Source organism: Misgurnus anguillicaudatus, chromosome 5, assembly GCF_027580225.2.
Source record: "Misgurnus anguillicaudatus chromosome 5, ASM2758022v2, whole genome shotgun sequence".
NCBI lineage: Eukaryota > Metazoa > Chordata > Actinopteri > Cypriniformes > Cobitidae > Misgurnus > Misgurnus anguillicaudatus.
The window spans coordinates 6,545,810-6,558,297 of NC_073341.2; positions in this window are offsets into that span (position 1 = coordinate 6,545,810).

Genomic DNA, 12,488 nt, shown 5'->3' on the forward strand with positions numbered 1-12,488 from the left:
GAACGGGGAAAGAGGCAGCATTGTGCTGATTTATATGCTTCTGATACTATTGTAATTTTCTTTCAACTTTGTTTCACTAAACCGTATCTCCGCTATTTTAAACAGTACTCGACATGTACTCCAGGATTTTTTTAAACTCCTCAAGAAAATAGAGTAATGGTGACAGCCCTAAATCCAATGTAGAGATATATGCAGTATAGTCCACGCATTTAAAGTGTTTTTAAGCATGTAGAACTTGTCGGCTTTATCATTTTAAAAGTAGATCACCACACAAAAAAGTCTGGACACCCCTGCACTACAGGGTTGGGGGATAATAATAATAATAATACATTTTATTTAAAGGCGCCTTTCATGGCACTCAAGGACACCTTACAAAATCAATAAAACAGACATTAAACAGTAAAACCAGTACAACAACAAACATTAAATCACCTTAAAATCACATAAAAGCCTACATAAAAGCCTGCCTAAACAGATACGTTTTAAGACGAGATTTAAAAACTGTAAGACTAGAACTGTTACGAACATCTACAGGAAGAGAATTCCATAGATGGGGGGCAGCATAGCTAAAAGCTTGTGATCCCATAGAAGCTGTCCGAATGCGTGGCAGAACAAGTTTAAGTTCAGAAGCAGATCTTAGAGAGCGAGAAGGACTGTATATATGAATAAGATCTTGGAGATATGAAGGAGCCAGATTGTTAAGTGCTTTGTAAGTTAAAAGTAAAATTTTAAAATGTACACGAAATTTAACAGGAAGCCAGTGCAATATCTGTAAAACAGGAGAAATGTGTTAAAAAATGGGAGTCTTAGTAATCACTCGAGCTGCAGCATTTTGTACTAACTGTAATTTATGCATAGATTTAGAGGGGAGCCCATAAAACAAAGCATTATAGTAGTCAATTCGCGATGTTACAAGAGCATGCACTAACATAGCAGTACTCTTGGGAGATAGGACAGGACGTAGACGATTAAAGGGATACTTCACCGATTTAGCATTCAGCTTTGTATCTGTAGAAACCCGGCAGTATTACTGAATGACCATGTTTCCCTCCCTCATTTCCCCCTGAGAGGAGAGATATCTGCATTTTGGTTCTGCAAAAACGATTAATATGACGATTTTTGCATCATCGGAGGACTTTTTTGCAGAACCAAAATGCAGATATCTCTCCTCTCAGGGGGAAATGATGGAGGGAAACATGGTCATTCAGTAATACTGCCGGGTTTCTACAGATACAAAGCTGAATGCTAAATCGGTGAAGTATCCCTTTAATATTACGAATATAAAAGAAAGCAGAACAGGTAACTTTATTTATGTGAGATTCAAACGAGAGCGATGTGTCAAGAATGACACCCAGACTTTTGACCTGATTCGATAGAGCAACAGAGTTGTTATCCACTATGATAGAGGAGATATTTGACTTGGTTGTTGTATTTTTTGAACCGACAAGAAGAATTTCTGTTTTACTGCTGTTCCGTTTTAGGAAATTACTTGTAAACCAATTTTTTTATTCACATAAGCACTCACCAAGAGCAGAAAAAGGAGACTTAGAAGAAGGTTTAGAAGACAAGTAAAGTTGAGTGTCGTCGCCATAGCAGTGAAATTGAATGTCATATTTTCTAAAAATGCTACCAATTGGTTAAGATAAATAATAAACAGAAGGGGTCCTAAAACCGAACCCTGGGGAACACCAGTGCCAACATTAGTAGGCTTTGATTTAAACTGTTTAAGTTGTACAAATTAAATACGATCTGTGAGATAAGAATGAAACCAGTTTAAAGCTGAACCAGTGATTCCAATAGATTCCAGTCTGTGCAAAAGTATTGGATGTGAAATGGTGTCAAATGCTTACAGCTAAGACTTCTCAGTAAGGTCAAATCATTCTTATCCCGAGCTGATCTTGAAAAGGCTATTCATGCCTTCATCAGCTCGAGGATAGACTACTGTAATGCTCTTTACACTGGACTTAATCAATCACTCCTCAATCGGCTTCAAATGGTGCAAAACGCGGCAGCACGTCTTCTCACGGACACTTCCAAACGTTCCCACATCACCCCTGTCCTTCGCTAACTTCACTGGCTTCCAGTGCGGTTTCGGGTGGAGTATAAGGTCTTGTTGTTCGTGTTCAAAGCCATCAATGATCTGGCACCAGCCTACCTTGCTGAATTAATAACAGTCTATCAACCATCCAGAACTCTTCGCTCCTCAGAACATACCTTTCTGGTCATTCCTAAATTTAAATATAAAAAGTTTGGATGCCGGTCATTTGCCGTCCAGGGACCAAAGCTGTGGAACGCACTTCCAGCACACTTACGAAGCATCTCTGTGCTGAGTGTTTTTAAATCGCAGCTGAAAACATATTTATTCTTACAAGCTTTTAACACGTAGCCTTTGTTTCTATTGCTATTTTATGTATAGCATGAGTCTTCAACCGGGGGTCCGCGGCCCCCAGGGGGTCCGCGACGGGACTGCAAGGGGTCCGCCAAATGATGTTTAACCACAAGATATTTTTTGCTTAAAACTTAAATATATGTTAAAAACGTTACATGTCCCCTTTAAGTTGTGCTCGTGCGTGGCCGCATAGGCGCGCGTTCAGTTTAGCCAGCGGAACAAAATAAAATATCGGAATATTTTTAATGTCCACTTAGGAAGCAGCAGTAGGGAGAGGAAAGGCATCATAAAACAGGTAAATCTTATAGGCATGTGTGTCTTTCTTTCAGAATGTTATTTTAGAATCAGCGCGACCTGTTGTCTCATCTATATTTCTGAACTTGGGCGGCTGTTTCGCGCGGTTCAGATTTAAAGCGCTAACTCAACAGTCAAATGACACCACCTCGCGTCTGCATTATAAGCTGTGACAAAACTATCGCTCGCATTTAAAAATGAATGAAACGTGCGCCGTGATGGTGCTTTGTGCAAGATTCAAAGTCAGGTTGAAATCCGCCTCTCAAAAAGTTGCCCCAGAGAGATGCGCGCGGACTCGTTGCATGTTGTTCTCCTGAGTCTGATATGAAGCTATGCAGAAAATAAACCTGCGTTACTCAAACTCATGACAATGATGATACACGAGAAAGGCAACAAACCTCTGAATTATAATGTAGCACAACCTCTATCCCCACCAGAATAGAGAGTCTTTGTGCCATTCACCATGATCAGTCATCTTTATAAACTGAAAGCCCTTGTCTAATTCACAGTAAAATGAAAATTTATTACACTGCAAAAACCTTAAAATAATAATAATAATAATATATTATTATTATTATTATTATATTAATATAAAAACTAAATCTACTTAAAAAAAAATTATGCATTTACAACAACAGCATAATAGTGTAATTGTATTGTCTTAATATAGTATGGCTGTGTGACAATATGGTTTGTTTCTATTTATAAAACAGTTTCAGTCCTTGATTCTGATTGGTCAATAGTTGTACTTTACTCCACTTTGAGTTGTGCCTAATAAGAAAAAGCAGCCTCTCGTACCTCACTGCTAACTTAAATATCTGTTTTACACATTTAGTATCAGGGGGTCCCTGCTCCATGCCTCTCTCATCTAAGGGGTCCCCGACCCAAAAAACGTTGAAGACCCCTGATGTATAGTGTGTTGTTATATTTTATTGTCTATCGTTGTTATATTTTATTGTTCATTGATGCATTTTATTGTCTACTGTTGATGTTTTTTACTGGAAAGCGCCTTGTGCTCCTTTTGATTGTTGTAAGGCGCTCCCTTTCAGTCGGTCACTACGACGTCACGACAAAGGGAGTGGTCGGAACTTTAGGCACATAGCCGGGCCTGGGTCTCAATGTTACACTGGATTCAGCTGGTCCAAACTGTAGGCACAAATTGTTGACCGAAAATGCATGGAGATCCCCTTAACGGAAGCCAATGCGAGGAGTGTTAAAGTTTTCATTGTAAGAAACTTCATACTCACAGTATGCAGAGGCTCAAAGGGAACGTCCTGTAAGGCTTTCAGCACCAAGGACAGATCTCAAGGAGGAATAGAGGGAGGGCACGAGGGATTTAACCTGCGAGCGCCTCTAAGAAATCTAACGACCAGGTCATGCTGACCCACCTTTATGGACTGCATTTATGTATATAATTATTAGCGCTTTTAACAGACCTATGGCCATCCAAAGCACTTTACAATTAGCCTCACATTCACCCATTCACTCACACATTCATACAGCGACGGCGGTGTCAGCCATGCAAGGCCCCAGCCAGCTCGTCGGGAGCAGCTGGGGTTAGGTGTCTTGCTCAAGGACACCTAGACACTTGGTCCGGTGGAGCCGGGGATTGAACCACCAACCTTCCGGTTTGTAGACAACCTACATGAACCACTGGGCCACTGCCACCCCAGTTCTGCCGTTTACGGGCGAGTGGTGTGTGGATATCACAGCGATATCGACTTTAATAGTAGTTTGTGACAGCCTATTCTCCAAACGGTGCTGGAGATAAGCACAACACTGATCAGGCATTCTCAGGGGGTTTTCACGTTGGGAAGAACACCAGACGACAAACCCCATCGTTCTGAGTCTTCTGCCATGTGCTAAGAGACTGAAACAGAGCACCCAAATTTTTGTCTCCCGCTGAGAAAGACAATAACAGATCAGCAAAAAAACAACCAAGTTTCTCAATCTCTCTTTGAGATTTTACAGCTCCTCGTTCTGAGTTCGACAACAGAGATTTAACCAGATCGACCACAAGTTCTGAGTTTCTGGCCTGTGCGGATCACACCACGTTTCGAGCCTCACGTCCAGAGATGCAATCACAGACGCCTGCAACAAGGTGAAAACTTTCACTTCAAGGGACCTTCATCTGCATGTTCCAGATTTGTTAAGGACCTTCTGCGCACGGAGCCACATAAGTGGGTGGCTCAGATATCAGAGAATTAAAATTTATTTGATGTTGTACCCTACATTCTGGTGGTTTGTGGGTAGGCCCAAAGTCATTGATAGGGGTAGCTGGTCAGGCTGGTTTAAGATGGTCAGGCTGGTCTTAGCTGGTCAGGCTGGTTGGTCTTAACTGGTTTAAGATGGTCAGACTGGCTGGTCTTAACTGGATTAAGCTGGTCAGGCTGGTTTTAAGCTGGTCAAGCTGGTTTTAACTGTGTAACTTGTCTGGATGGGAATTAAATGAATACAAACTTGTATATCCTATTATTAAGATATTGTGATCACATGTTAATGCAAAGTTTACAGGCAGCCATAGACTCCTGCCAAATGTATTGAGGTCACGGTTTAAAAAATAATATGCGTGAATAAAAAAATAATAATCGTAAATCAAAACTTTAAAAACGACTAAAATTACTATGCACAAATCTAAAACATAAATGCAAAGTTATCCATTTCACAATAAAAATGATGTTTTCCTTGGTTATTTAACTCGTTTTTTTGTGTCATTTTAGATTTTCTGCTCATATTTTCAGTTTTTTTTTGTGCACGTTCGAAGCAACTCGTGCAGGCTAATGCTCATGTGGTGAACTTTTGTGTATATCACAGGCAGTGCTGAGGCTACTTTAGAGCGGCTGTTGTTGCGATTACAGGAAGCCCTGCGGCGCTTGCCTCTGGACCTTGATTATCTATATTTTGTATGCATAAATGGCATGATAATGATCACCTCACACACAAATCGTGAATACATGCCCCAAGATGTGATGCAATGTTTTTTACATTTGTGTTTTGTTTGATTGACATTGGTCTAAATGTACCCTGCATTTCAAAACTGCTTGGCATTTCGGCATGAACAGTGGAGCGGAGAATGCAAGAATTCAATATTACAGTGAGGGGAACATACAATCATCTGACAGACGAAGAGTTAGACAACCTTGTGTCTACAATCAAGACATCATCGCCACACTCGGGTTACAAAATGATGAGGGGACATGTAAAAGTTATTGGTCATCGAGTCCAGTGGAGTAGAGTCTGGGACGAAAATAACTAGCTTCCGGTAGTGCCGCCATCTTAGGCGCGTCTGCATTCAAGATGAGAGCATATGCACTTTATGGAGGGTTCTCAGTTGCTGCTCTGTGACCCCGCCCTCCGCATTTGTCATACGTCACTTAGACAAGTGTACTCTACGCTGATACTCTCTCCTGAATACAGAGGAGTCCAAGATGGTGGCGCTACCGGAAGCTAGTTATTTTCGTTTATAAAGTTTTAAATATGGATATTTCCACAACAACACCGCGCGGACCACCCTCAGAAGACCTTTGTTTATCAACCTAAAGCCATCTGGATTTCTTTGGGGAAGGATATATGCACATTTTTTTTGGACTTGAAGAAATGTGTTTGACTGAAAAATGATGGACATATGCATCTCGGACGGCTTTTGGGTGAGTAAATCATGGGTTTAATATCATTTTTGGCCGAATTATACCTTTAACCCAACATCACCGTCCAGAGATTTTGGCAAAGACTTATCAGTGTTACATTTTGTGCAGCAGCTTGTTTAATAACATGCTTAAAGGAACAGTATGTAGGATTGTGGCCAAAACTGGTATTGCAATCACAAAACTTGTGGCTAAACCTGGTAGTGCAATCACACAACTGGAGGCCAATACACAAAATGACAACATAAACATCAGTTGAGGGCTGCAACTTCACTTTTTTAATGACAATATCCTGGACAGACCACTGTTGTCAGTGATATAAGTATTTGAAATGAAAATGATTTCTTAAAGTCTAGTGACATATCAGGGCCATTTTATGATTAATTGATATACATTTCTTACATACTGTTCCTTTAATGGCCACAGTTTGCAAACATTAATGGTGTTTTTGTGTGATCTAACTCAATTATTAAGCGTATCTATTCCTTGCAAAGTGAGTAAACAAAGCAATATGCTTTGTTTTAGAATGTGAACGTTTAACTTTTTTTTTAATTAATGAAGTAATGTGCAAAGGAACACTTTTAGAATAAAAAATAAACAATTACTTTTAAAAATATTTTTTATTAACATTACCAACATAAGTACCTTAAAACACATACCAAACTAGATTGCTCAATTAACAAAATAACACTTATTATATAACATTAATTGCAAATTATTATATCTTGGATTTTAACCTCAAGAAGTGCTCCAACAGAGGCTCACTTTTAAAACTCTTCAGAATATAAAATGTAGTAGAAGTACTGCAGACTTTCAAAGCAGATTCGGAAATATGGTAAAACAAAAACGTATCAAAAACTTGTTTTGCTAGATATTTAAACCCTGCTAAATTCTCCCCCTGACACGACAGCTTCTACAGTCACGGATTTGAAGTCCTCATATGTTGCCATGTGTACTGCTGGAAAATTAACTGTATTAGTGCAAGCACTAACAATTGGGTAGCAAATGGTATGCTGTGCCATTCTGACTATACAGTCATGGTCAAATTAAAAGATGATTTGAAAGGCCTTTTCTTCTGAGAGCAGTAGTGGCTTATGCCCCTGGCTGCATGACTTTAGGGACAGTGAGATAGGAAGGCACAGTTTCCAATTGTTCTGGATCTTCAGGACACACTATAGCTTTGTTAAACGGACAGTATTTATTAGAATACTTTGCTACAATGTAGCTACAATATACTGAACAAGCCTCAAAATCTTTATCTTTACATTCAATTTATTGAAGAAAGTCCTGAAAGTAGTTTATAATCTTGCTCTCTATCAATGCCCTTGAAGTTGCTTTTGGACTCATTTCAGGAGCAATGTGGCTGAGAATGTAGTCAGCATCCACCTAAAAGATTACTATGGAAGTGAATGGATGCTCATGATGGGTTTGGTTTCAAATAATCCTCAAAACAACTTAAAAGAAATTAAAACAGGTTTGTAATAAAATGAGGGTGAGAAAAATTCTCTCAACATTTATTTTTTGGGTGAACTATCCCTTTAACTCATTCACTGCCATTGACGAGTTAGTAATTATGAGTTAATATTTAACTAACAAATGTGCCTTTCTGGGCGCCAAACCGCCAATTTATCAAAAACGGAAGTTAAAATGATGTGACGATTTATTTGAACTGCCTTTATGTTTGATAGTTATTCTGAGTCTGATCTCTAACATAAATTCCTTTACAAAGACGCATTTTTTTAAGCTTTTTGCTCAAAATGTTGTATTTTTGAAGAGAAATATCCATATTTCAGTGGTCAAATAAAGTGGAAAAAGTAAATATATAATGAAACGTTTTTTCCCTTATTTTGTTTGTTTGTTGTTTGTTTGAAAGCAGAGGGTGTGTTCTTTAATTTGATATAATTTGTATGTTTATATATTTGTCACAGGTGACGGTTTGTGAGGGCGGAACCAAAAGTGTGGAAGACGGGTTCCGCCCGACGATGGTTCCGCCCGACGATGGTTCCGCCCGGACGATTACTCTGAACACCGGAATTTCCGGGGTTTCCCCGAACACGAAATCAAGCCTGATTTCGCCCAGGTGAGGGTAATTTACGCAGCGGTTGTTGATAGGCCGATGAGGAGAAGAGGCAGAGTATAAAAAGGCCTTTGAAGACATCAAACGGGGTGCTTTTTGTGTGCTTTGTGTGCGCTGCTGTGCAGACGCATTGTGCTGGCCTCGATCGTTCCCTTGGGGAAATAAGAGACGGGAAGGCAGCTGGGCGAAGAATTATTGGGCGATTTCACTCGTGAGTGGGCAGATATAGAGTCATCGAGTCTACAGATGCAGGCAAGTATTGACAACGAAGAGTGAGTAACAGCCGTTGTGTAGTAACCACGTACCTGTGTTCCAGCGAATGCTCTGTTGTGAACGAAGACCCCCCAGTGCTGTGAGTAACTTACCTCTGTGTAGTAATACCGACCTGTGCTTATAGCAACCACTTACCTGTGCCCCAGCGAATGCTCTGTTGTGAACGAAGACCCCCCAGTAGGGATGGGAATTGATAAGAATTTAACGATTCCGATTCTATTATCGATGTTGCTTATCGATCCGATTCCTTATCGATTCTCTTATCGATTCTCATTGGGTGAGGGAATAAGTAAACATTTGTATCTTATTAACTTGCTTTAATATCTGTTCAGAAGACACAGAACAGAGTATACACACATTATGTGAAGCAACCTCAGAACAAACTTATAAGTAGGTGAGCTACTTCTTAAAGTAAAGTCCAGGGACCTATAGCCTAGGGCAGTGTTTCTCAACCGGTAAATATATGATAGGACTAGGAATTAATAAAACAGAACTAGACTGACATAAAACATGCAACTTTTGGTCATGCATGCATTTGTTATTTTCTTTTGAAAAGATATGATGCTGGACAAAATACAGCAAATTAACCTACCGAAATGCAGATGCATCTACTGTGGCAAACGGATGCAAACCCTTTACCAAAAACTTAGTCACTGCTCGGCAGAGGTGGACACTACTTGAGTATTTTAGTTTCATTTTCCAAGCATCTGTGCTTTATCAGAGTGTTGTCTTGGGAAAAAAATTACTTTACTAAAAAATGTTCACTACATTCTAAAGCATAGAATCATACTGTGTATTTATATTGCATATTAAAATTGATTGAATACATAATTACATAAAAATTGTGTACTTTTACTTAAGTAAAAAGTACTTTTACTCAAGAAAAGTAAAAGTAAAAAACATTACTAGATTTTTAATGTACTTAAATATTAAATATAAACCAAAAACTTTAAATTATGAAATGTAGTGGAGTTAAATTATGATAATATGCTTTGGAATGTATGTTTTCAAAAAAATACAAAAACACTGATAAAATACAAATACTTGAAAATGTACTTTTAAGTAGAAATACTTAAGTAGTGTCCGCCTCTTCTGCTCGGTGAAATGTGTTTATCCTCACCTCTGTCATTTTATTCCCCCCTGCCTCTGTAAACAGAGTAGCTAGAGGTTCACGAGAGATACTTTCTGCAGGCTCTGAGCCAGTGTGAGAGCCAGCCAGACTCTGGCCGTCATCAATTTGATGGACAATGACACCGGATATTATCCGTATAGTAAAAGTTTACATAATGAAATGGCGCTCACATTAACATTAACACATTACCTTAATATAAGTTACTGATTCAACTGTTTCAGTGTTTCGCGAAGCCTCGCTCTGCCCACCACAAAATATAACCAAACTTTGGATCATTCTGCCTCGATGCAATGTTTGCTGCGTTCTAAACCAAAACAACACAGCGTGTGTGTGACGTCATGACACATTTGCAACGAGCGGAACCGATAAGCGGCATCGTTAAGCAGGCATGCTTACGGTTCAAAGGAATCGATTCACTGGGAACCGCTTCTTAAGTAGAACCGGTTCTCGATTCCCATCCCTACCCCCCAGTGCTGTGAGTAACTTACCTTTGTGTGGTGACACCTACCTGTGTTTGCAGCAACCACTTACCTGTGTTCCAGCGAATGCTCTGTTGTGAACAAAGACCCCCAGTGCTGTGAGTAACTTACCTCTGTGTAGTAATACCGACCTGTGCTTATAGCAACCACTTACCTGTGCCCCAGCGAATGCTCTGTTGTGAACGAAGACCCCCCAGTGCTGTGAGTAACTTACCTTTGTGTGGTGACACCTACCTGTGTTTGCAGCAACCACTTACCTGTGTTCCAGCGAATGCTCTGTTGTGAACAAAGACCCCCAGTGCTGTGAGTAACTTACCTCTGTGTAGTAATACCGACCTGTACTTATAGCAACCACTTACCTGTGCCCCAGCGAATGCTCTGTTGTGAACGAAGACCCCCCAGTGCTGTGAGTAACTTACCTTTGTGTGGTGACACCTACCTGTGTTTATAGCAACCACTTACCTGTGTTCCAGCGAATGCTCTGTTGTGAACGAAGAGCCCCAGTGCTGTGAGTATATTACCTTACTGTGGAGAAACCTACCTGTGTTAGCAGCACCCACTTAACTGTGTCACAGCGAATGCTCTGATGCGAACGAAGACCCCCAGTGCTGTGAGTAACTTAACTTTGTGTGGTGACACCTACCTGTGTTTGCAGAATCCACTTACCTGTGTCCCAGCGAATGCTCTGTTGTGAACGAAGACCCCCAGTGCTGTGAGTTGTTTACCTGAATGTTACGCTAACGATCTCTGCTCCCAGCAGCATCTGAAGAGAAATGAACCTAAAGGCATAGGAGAGAGAGACGACAGAGAATTAGAGCAGTAGTGACCCGCATTGAAGCACATTGATAACTCTTTTCTGATTCTGCCTCCAGGAAGAAGCGGAGCGCGCCACGGATTCTAGGACCAGAGCCATAAAGGAGCCCCTGTCCCCAGTCCTTGTCCCGAGTGGCCCTGGAGGCGAGAAAAAGCCATATTAGTTTTAAACTGCCTTTCCCCCTTTCCCCCTTTTCCTTTTTAAATATTTAAATAAAGTTGTTTTAAAACGTAGTTTACTCGTCTGTCTGGTCATTGGGGTGGTCTTGGGAACCTCCTCGAGGTGGAAGAGTTGAGAGTGGCGTGACCTTTAGTATATTCGGGTCCGCCCCTAGCCGTGACAGATTTATAGAAGATCATTTTTCCTGCAAGGAATTTTGTGAAACTTTTGTTAAAATCACAAAAATGCAGGTGGGCAACTTTTCTCAAAAAGGCTGGCGGTGAATGAGTTAATTCAAGAATTGATTCAGAAAAGATTGTGTTACTCACATCGAGTTTTTTCTTCACATAGGCTGGCGTGCAATTCAAGAGTGTCTACAGGAAACTTCAGCTGACATATTGGGCATGGTAAAAAAGACTAAAAAACAAAAAAATCCTATAAATAAACCATGGGTTAAAGAAAATATATACTTTAAATAGGGCTAGAGAATTCTAATGTCACATTACCTTAGATGGGAAGCTGTCTTGTTTCGTCTCATCCAGATTGCTTAACTGGTCTTTAACTATGACACCATCAAGTTTGGGCTGTAGTGCTGTCAAATGTTGCATTCATAAAACAAAACCATCATGGAAACATGTATTATAAAAAATGTTTGCATAATACTATAAAGAATAAAAAATTATTAATCCATTACCTCTTCATTTGAAAACAAGTAATCATGTGACTGGCAAACCTGGACATGGAGAGCCAGCACCTGCAAGGGCATGCCTTTGTTGCAAATTTGGCAAGTAGCTTTGGGCATTTTTGATATTCTCTTGCATCAGAACGAAGAGGATTAAGGTCAAGTTCTTCTTAGGGGAACTACATAAAGCATTATCTTTCATATGTTATAAGTATTTTTTAACATAAACATTTTGTGTAAGTGGCATGCAAGGGGGGAGGGGGGCTCGAGCCAATATTCATATATTCAATATTATAATGAATAACAATACACATCTATATACAACTGCCACTAACATTAATAATACAATAAATTATATGAATATGTTTTATCCTTTGGCGGAGGTGGGGCGGTAGGCGGAGTTTCCATTGCAGCACGCACTACGTAGCAGTTAGCCGTCTTCATAAATAGCTACACGAGCGTCACGAACTGCAGGGCAGCAGGTAAGTTAACAGGGAAATTATACATTTATCCTACATGCTGCTACTGTATAGGTTGCGACAGCA